A 7,574-nucleotide genomic window follows, 5' to 3' on the forward strand; every position below is an offset into this window, starting at 1 on the left:
GTCCAGTAACTGACATGTGTCTTAACACTTGAACCCTTGAAGCTGAGGAATTGGCAATATTGACGTCAATTACACCAGCACAGCCCATCATCCAGTTGTTTATAATACCTTGATTCATGACCTGTTTCATAAAGATGGCTTCAGCATTTGGAGACTTGGATATATCATGTAAAATGGTACTTCAATGCAGTAGTGAAATAATGTGTTGTTGGAGGTCTCTTTTGAATGAGACAGTAGACCTAATTCCCCTTTGTCCTCTCAAATGGATATAAAAGATCTTGTGGCACAATTTGAAGTACAACAGGACAATATTTATCATCAAAGTAACACCAGCAAAACAGATGGTCTCATCAATAGCTATAATACTGCATACATGATATACCTGAAATAGAAATTCACAACATCTGTGGAGAGTAAAAGATAGTTACCCCTTTAGATCAATGACCTCTCACTAGATTTCCAAGGGGTCCAAGAGTCCAGAGCTAGAGGGCATAGGCCTGGGGTGAGAGAGAATGATTTAAAATGGTTCTAAGGGGCAATGCTTTCATGCAGAAGGTGGTGTGTGTATGGAATGAGTTGCCAGAGGAAGTGTTGGAAGCTGGTATAATTACAACATTTAAAAGCCATCTGGATGGATATATGAATAGGAAGGGTTTGAAGTGATATGGGCCAAGTTCTGGCAAATGGGATCGATTAATTTAGGATATCTGGTTGGCATGGACAAGTTGCTCCAAAGGATCTATTTCCATGCTGAATGTCTCTATAACTATCTATGACTATTATCTGTTTGTTTTTTTTTGCTATTCATAGAATCTTGCTGTGCATAAATTATTACAATACACTTGAAGAGGGTTTGGTCTGCTCCATAAAAAAACATTCCATTACCTACAATCTGTGCACACAAGCAATTTGAGATATTTAAAAAGGATAGCTGAAAAGTGAACTACAAATCTGACATACAACTTGTCAGATCTTTTGACTCACGGCTTCATCCTATTATAGAAGATTCTTATTAATGGAGGTGATGCAAGTTTTGAAGTTTACCAGAACTCAAAACTCATGTGTATTCAGAGTGAAGGTTATTTCCACTTCTACAAGGTAGATACCATCATTGACCAAATACTCATTCTATTTTACACTTCAGCCCATCCATTTTTTTTGTTTTGCTTTCAGAAGTAGGTCAAAGAGCTTGATCAAGATAAATCTTACTCTCTAGAAATTAATGACCGTTAGATTTTTGCATAAATAATTTGAAAATATACTCTAAGTACTCAACTACATTTTATTATACAAAATAACTCAAATGACTGTTGGGTCTGTCGTTTGTCAATTCAGAAACTTTCAGCTTTGCGCAGGTGAATAATGTGGATAAATTGGGATCGATTCTCTCATTGAATGAATAGGAACATTGAGTGTGGTGTACGATCGCAGTAGATCAATAGTGCACAAATTACACCCATATTGCATTTGCACTTACTGCCAATTTCCTGAAAGTGCTAGTGTAGGATACAATGGAAGAGGCTAGAAATGTAATTAGAGGCAGTTACCCATTCCCCACAGGACATATGCCTTGTAGAAAGAACTTAATTTAACTTAGAATTTGAATGGTCAAGGTCAAGCGAACAGAAGAATCTGTATGCTAACTCATTGTACTACCCAGTCCAAAGCATGTTTTCATATTTTGTGAGCTGGATTATCAAAGTCACAGCAAGTTCCATATTAATTCAGCCCTATTGATTTTTATTTTGATTTTGCTGGGGAGGAGAAAGTTAGCCAATTACTGTAGCAAAATATAATGCGATATAAGTGAAAATATTACAGATCAAAAATTTAAAATGGGAAGCATAATTCTTGAAGTTTTGCAGTTCAAAATCATTATTTGCTGACATTCATTTTGTCTTCAATGTGCCATTGTAAAATTGTTCAAGAAATTACTTTTGTATTTCTTTCTTTAAATTCAAGCAACTGTTACAATTCATTATAGTGAACTCCTGGTTTATTGATTCCAATTGCAAGGTTCAATTTTATATTTTCCCAAAGGAAATCAGGCAGACTGCAAAGTACTGAAGCAGAATTGACCTGGATTTTTTTTTCTTTTTTTATTCACTTGTGGGATGTGGGTGTTGCTGACTGGCCAGCATTTTGTATTGCCTGTTCCTACTTGCCCTTCAGAAGATGTGGTGAGCTGCCTTCTTGAACTGTGACAGTCCACATGCTGTAGGATGAGCCACAATGCCCTCCGAGGGAATTCCAGGATTTAGACCTAACGGTGGCATATAACTGAAGGAATGGTAATATATTTCCAAATCAGCATGGTGAGTATCTTGGAGGGTAACTTGCAGGTGGTGGTGTCCCCATGTATCTGCTGTCATTGTCCTTGTAGGTGGAAGTGAACGTGGGTCTGGAAGATGCTGAAAGGACCTTTGGTGAATTTGTACAGAGAATCTTGTAGTACACACTGATGCTACTGAGCCTTGATGGTGGAGGGAGTGGATGCTTGTGAATGTAGTGTCAATCAAATGGGCTGCTTCATCCTAGATGGTCATAGAGATGTACAGTATGGAAACAGGACCAACCCGTCCATGCTGACCAGTTATCCCAACCCAATCTAGTCGCACCTGCCAACACCTGGCCCATATCCCTCCAAACCCTTCCTATTCATATACCCATCCAAATGCCTTTTAAATGTTGCAATTGTACCAGCCTCCACCACTCTTTCTGGCAGCTCATTCCATACACGTACCACTCTCTGTGTGAAAAAGTTTTATATCTTTCCCCTCTCACCCTAAATCTATGTCCTCTAGTTCTGGACTCCCCGACCCCAGGGAAAAGGTTTTGCCTATTTACCCTATCCATGCCCCTCATAATTTTGTAAACCTCTATAAGGCCACCCCTCAGCCTCCGACGCTCCAGGGAAAACAGCCCCAGCCTGTTCAGCCTCTTCCTATAGCTGAAACCCTCCAACCCTGGGAACATCCTTGTAAATCTTTTCTGAACCCTTTCAAGTTTCACAACATCTTTCCGATAGAAAGGAGACCTAGCTTCAAGCTTCTTGAGTGTTTTTGGAGCTCCACTCATCCAGGCAAGTCGGGAGTATTCCATCACACTCCTGATTTGTGCCTTGTAGATGATGGACAGGCTTTGGGGAGACAGGAGTGAGTTACTCACTGCAGGATTCTTAGTTTCTGACCTGTTCCTATTGCAATTGTGTTTATGTGACAAGTCCATTTAAGTTTCTGGTCAATGGTTACCCCAAAGATGTTGGGAGATTCAGTGATGGTAACACCATTGAATGATAAGAGTGGTGGTTAGGTTAGAATTAGAATTAGGTTTATTGTCACATGTACCCAAATACAGGGATACATGAGTACAGTGGAAAGTGCTCAAAGTCACAATTTCCAATGCCATCTTAGGTACAAAGATACCTAGGTACACAAACTTATGTATAAATTAGAAAAAAAAAGAAATAAAGATAAAAGTTCAGCATTATAGCCATTCTAAACCAGGGAGTCCACATGAGACTTCACTCCAAGGCCGAGAGTCCGACCTGGGCTTCCTTGAGCAGATTGTCTCTTATTGGAGGTGGTCATTGCCTGTCAGTGTGTGCCATGAATATTATTTGCCACTTGCCAGTCCAAGCCTTGATATTGTCCAGATCTGGTTACATTTGAACATGGACCTCTTCAATATCTGAGAAGTTGTGAATGGTATGGAACATTGTGTAATCATCGGTGAATATCCCCACTTCTGACCTTAGGATGGAGGGAATGTCAGTGGTTAAGCAGCTGAAGATCGTTGGGCCTTGGACACTATTCTGAGGAACTCCTGCAGAGATGTCCTGGAGCTGAGATGACTGACTTCCAACAACCACAATCATCTTCCTATGCACCTGGTATGACTCTAACCACCGGAGAGTTTGCCCCGATATCCATTGATTCCAGTTATGCTAGCAGTCCTTGATATCACTCTCGGTCGAATATGGCCATGATATCAAGGGCTGTCACTCTCACCTCACCTCCGGAATTCAGGTCTTTAGTCCATGTTTGAACCAAGAGTGTAATGTGGTTAGGAGCTGAGTGACCCTGATGGAACCCAAACTGGGCATCATTGAGCAGGTTATTGCATAGAGTTATACAGCATAGACCCTTCAGTCCAATCATTCCATGCCCAAAATAATCCCAAACCAAACGAGCCCCACCTGCTTGCTCCTGGCTCATATCCCTTCAAACCTTTCCTATGCACGTACTTATCCAAATGTCTTTTAAATTCTGTAATTGTACTTACATCCTCCATTTGCTCATGATGTGTTGGGCTCTTCCATTATTGAGAATGGAGACATTTGTGAAGCATAGAATGATGAAATTTAAGCTGAGGACAATTGAATGACAAGTTGTTGCAAATATCTATTTGTTATATTCATCTATCTACCACCATCTACTCAGAAATTGCAACTAGCAGGAAGAGGTAACTGCAATAAGGCAACACGTTAAGATGGTAAGCAAGAAATTATCTTTAATTCTGTAAACAAGATTTCAAACCATTGATAAACTGGACCGTAAAGGAAAACTGCATACCACAATCTTCCTATCAAAGAACACTATTGCAAACTTTTGCATTGACTGAGATAATCAAGTCTACTACTTGTGCAGGAAGTGCGGAAACTGAAAGCAGATTTCCCCCAACTTACTGCAGCCTCCCTTTCTCTATCAGTGCTCCAGCTAATCTACATCCCTGACCAGTGCATTAATTATTTGCTTCAAATCTTGGTATAGTTAGTTCCTATTGCTGGAGATTGGGTGCGTACAAAGCGTTTTATAAAAAAACCCGTCCAGGTTGTGTATTCTGCAAGCAAAGGTTTTTACATGGTGTGTAAAATATGTGTTCTGATTTGCTTTCAACATGTTGGATGGTCTGCAGAAAATGATGGTCAAAAGAAGTCTGTTAGGAATATGACACATGAATGTGATGAGAGGAATGGGAACTTCAGAAAAAAAGTAACAAGAAACTGTATTTGAAACAAGTCAAGCCCCGATACAGGCATGCATTCATCCAGAATAGCCTAAGAAAATCTCTGGTGACAAGAACGCAAAAGCATTCAGAGCATCCTTATAACGGATGTGTTCAAAAAGATAATCATAACCACAACTGTGTGAAATAATTGGAATTTAGAATCTATTCAGAATAATTAAAAAGATAGAAACAGCACAAACATTATGAATTAATTTAAATTGTTTTTTAAAACATCAGAATAAAATTAGCAAATTATAAATCCTGAATTATGAATCAATAATAACAAATAAAAATAATGAATAACCTGATAAATCAATTTATACTCCTGACCCCATGAGGTTCATGACAGTGAGGTTTAACAGTAGTCATACAGGACAGAAACAGGCCTTTTGGCCCACCATGTCTATAACAACCAACAAACATCAAACTACTCTCATCCCATTCACCTGAGCTTGATTTGAGCCTACTATGCCCCAGCATTCTAAGTGCTCACCCAAATGCTTCTTAAATGTTGCAGCATAGCTGCCTCTATCACCCTCTCAGGCAGCATGTTCCATATATCTACCCTCTGGGTGATTTTATTTTTTCTGATTCTGTCTAAACCACTTATTCCTCACCTTAAACTAATGCTGTCTAGAGTTAGACACATCTGCTATGGGGAAGAGATTCTCACGATGTACTGTTTATGCTTCTCATAATTTTGTATACCTCAATTAGTCTCCTTTACTCCAAGGAAAACAAACTCAGCCTGTCCAGTCCCTCCTCATAACTGAGACTTCTCATCCTAGGCAATATCCTGGTGAATCATCTCTGTAACCTCTCCAGTGGCTGCTCACAGTATTGCATCTGTGGACTAACCAATATTTTATAAAGTTGTAACAAGACTTTGCTTGCTCCTGTATTCTACGCTCTGGCCAATGAAGGCAGTGGAGGCAAAAGACTTCTTCACCATCCTACCCGTGATAACATCTTGAGGGCATCCTGTGGATATATGTGCCAAGATCCCTTTGTTTCTCAGTATACCCCAGGGCCGACGCATCATTGTGCATATCTTTCCCTGATTAAACCTCCCAGAATGCATCACCTTGCACTTATCAGGATTAAATTCCATCTGCCCAATTTACTAGCTGATCAATATCAGACTGTAACCTGAGACCACCCTCCTCACTATCAACACTAACTATTTTTATGTCAGCTGCAAACTTAACAATTAAACCTACATTCACATCCTAGTCATTAATATACATACAACAGGCAAGGGTTACAATATTGATCCCTGTTGTATATCATTGGTCAGAGGTTCCCAATCACAAAAAGAATCTTGTGTCACTCTTGTGTCTCCTATTTGTAAGCCAATTTTAGATGTCATTTTCCAAATTGGACTTGGGTCCAATGGAGTCTTAACTTTTAGATCAGCCTTCCATTTAGGATGTTGTCAAAGGCCTTACTGAAGTTCATGAAAACTACATCACTGCACTACCTTCATCAATATATTTAGTCATGTTTTCAAAAAAGTCAATTAATCAGATTGAATATCCCTTTTGCAAATCCATGTTGACTATCCCTAATCAATCCCTGTCTTTTGAAATGATTAGTCCTCGCCTTCAGAATTTTTTTCCAATAATTTCCTTATCACTGACATCAGACGAATTGGCCTGCAATTACTTGGCCTACCCCAGCTGCTCTTGAACAAAGGAACCACATTTGCCATTCTCCAGCCATCTGGCACTTCACCTGCAGCCAACAAAATATTAAATATCTCTAGTCAGTCATAGAGTCATAGAGATGTACAGCATGGAAACAGACTCTTCGGTCCAACCCGTCCATGCCGACCAGATATCCCAAACCAATCTAGTCTCACCTGCCAGCAACCGGCCCATATCCCTCCAAACCCTTCCTATTCATATACTCATCCAAATGCCTCTTAAATGTTGCAATTGTACCAGCCTCCACCACGTCCTCTGGCAGCTCATTCCATACACGTACCACCCTCTGCGTGAAAAAATTGCCCCGTAGGTCTCTTTTATACCTTTCCTCCTCACTCTAAACCTATGCCCTCTAGTCTGGACTCCACCACCCCAGGGAAAAGACTTTGTCTATTTATCCTATCCATGCCCCTCATAATTTTGTAAACCTCTCAGCTTCCGACGCTCCAGGGAAAACAGCCCCAGCCTGTTCAGCCTCTCCATATAGCTCAAATCCTCCAACCCTGGCAACATCCTTGTAAGTCTTTTCTGAACCCTTTCAAGTATCACAACATCTTTCCGATAGGAAGAACAGAATTGCACACATTACTCCAACAGTGGCCTAACCAATGTCCTGTACAGCTGCAACATGACCTCCCAACTCCTGTACTCAATACTCTGACCAATAAAGGAAAGCTTACCAAACGCCGCCTTCACTATCCTATTTACCTGCAACTGTACTTTCAAGGAGCTATGAACCTGCATTCCAAGGTCTCTTTGTTAAGCAACACTCCTAAGGACCTTACCGTTAAGTGTATAAGTCCTGCTAAGATTTGCTTTCCCAAAATGCAGCACCTTGCATTTATTTGAATTAAACTC

The sequence above is a fragment of the Chiloscyllium plagiosum genome, chromosome 11 (genome assembly GCF_004010195.1).
Source record: "Chiloscyllium plagiosum isolate BGI_BamShark_2017 chromosome 11, ASM401019v2, whole genome shotgun sequence".
Lineage (NCBI taxonomy): Eukaryota > Metazoa > Chordata > Chondrichthyes > Orectolobiformes > Hemiscylliidae > Chiloscyllium > Chiloscyllium plagiosum.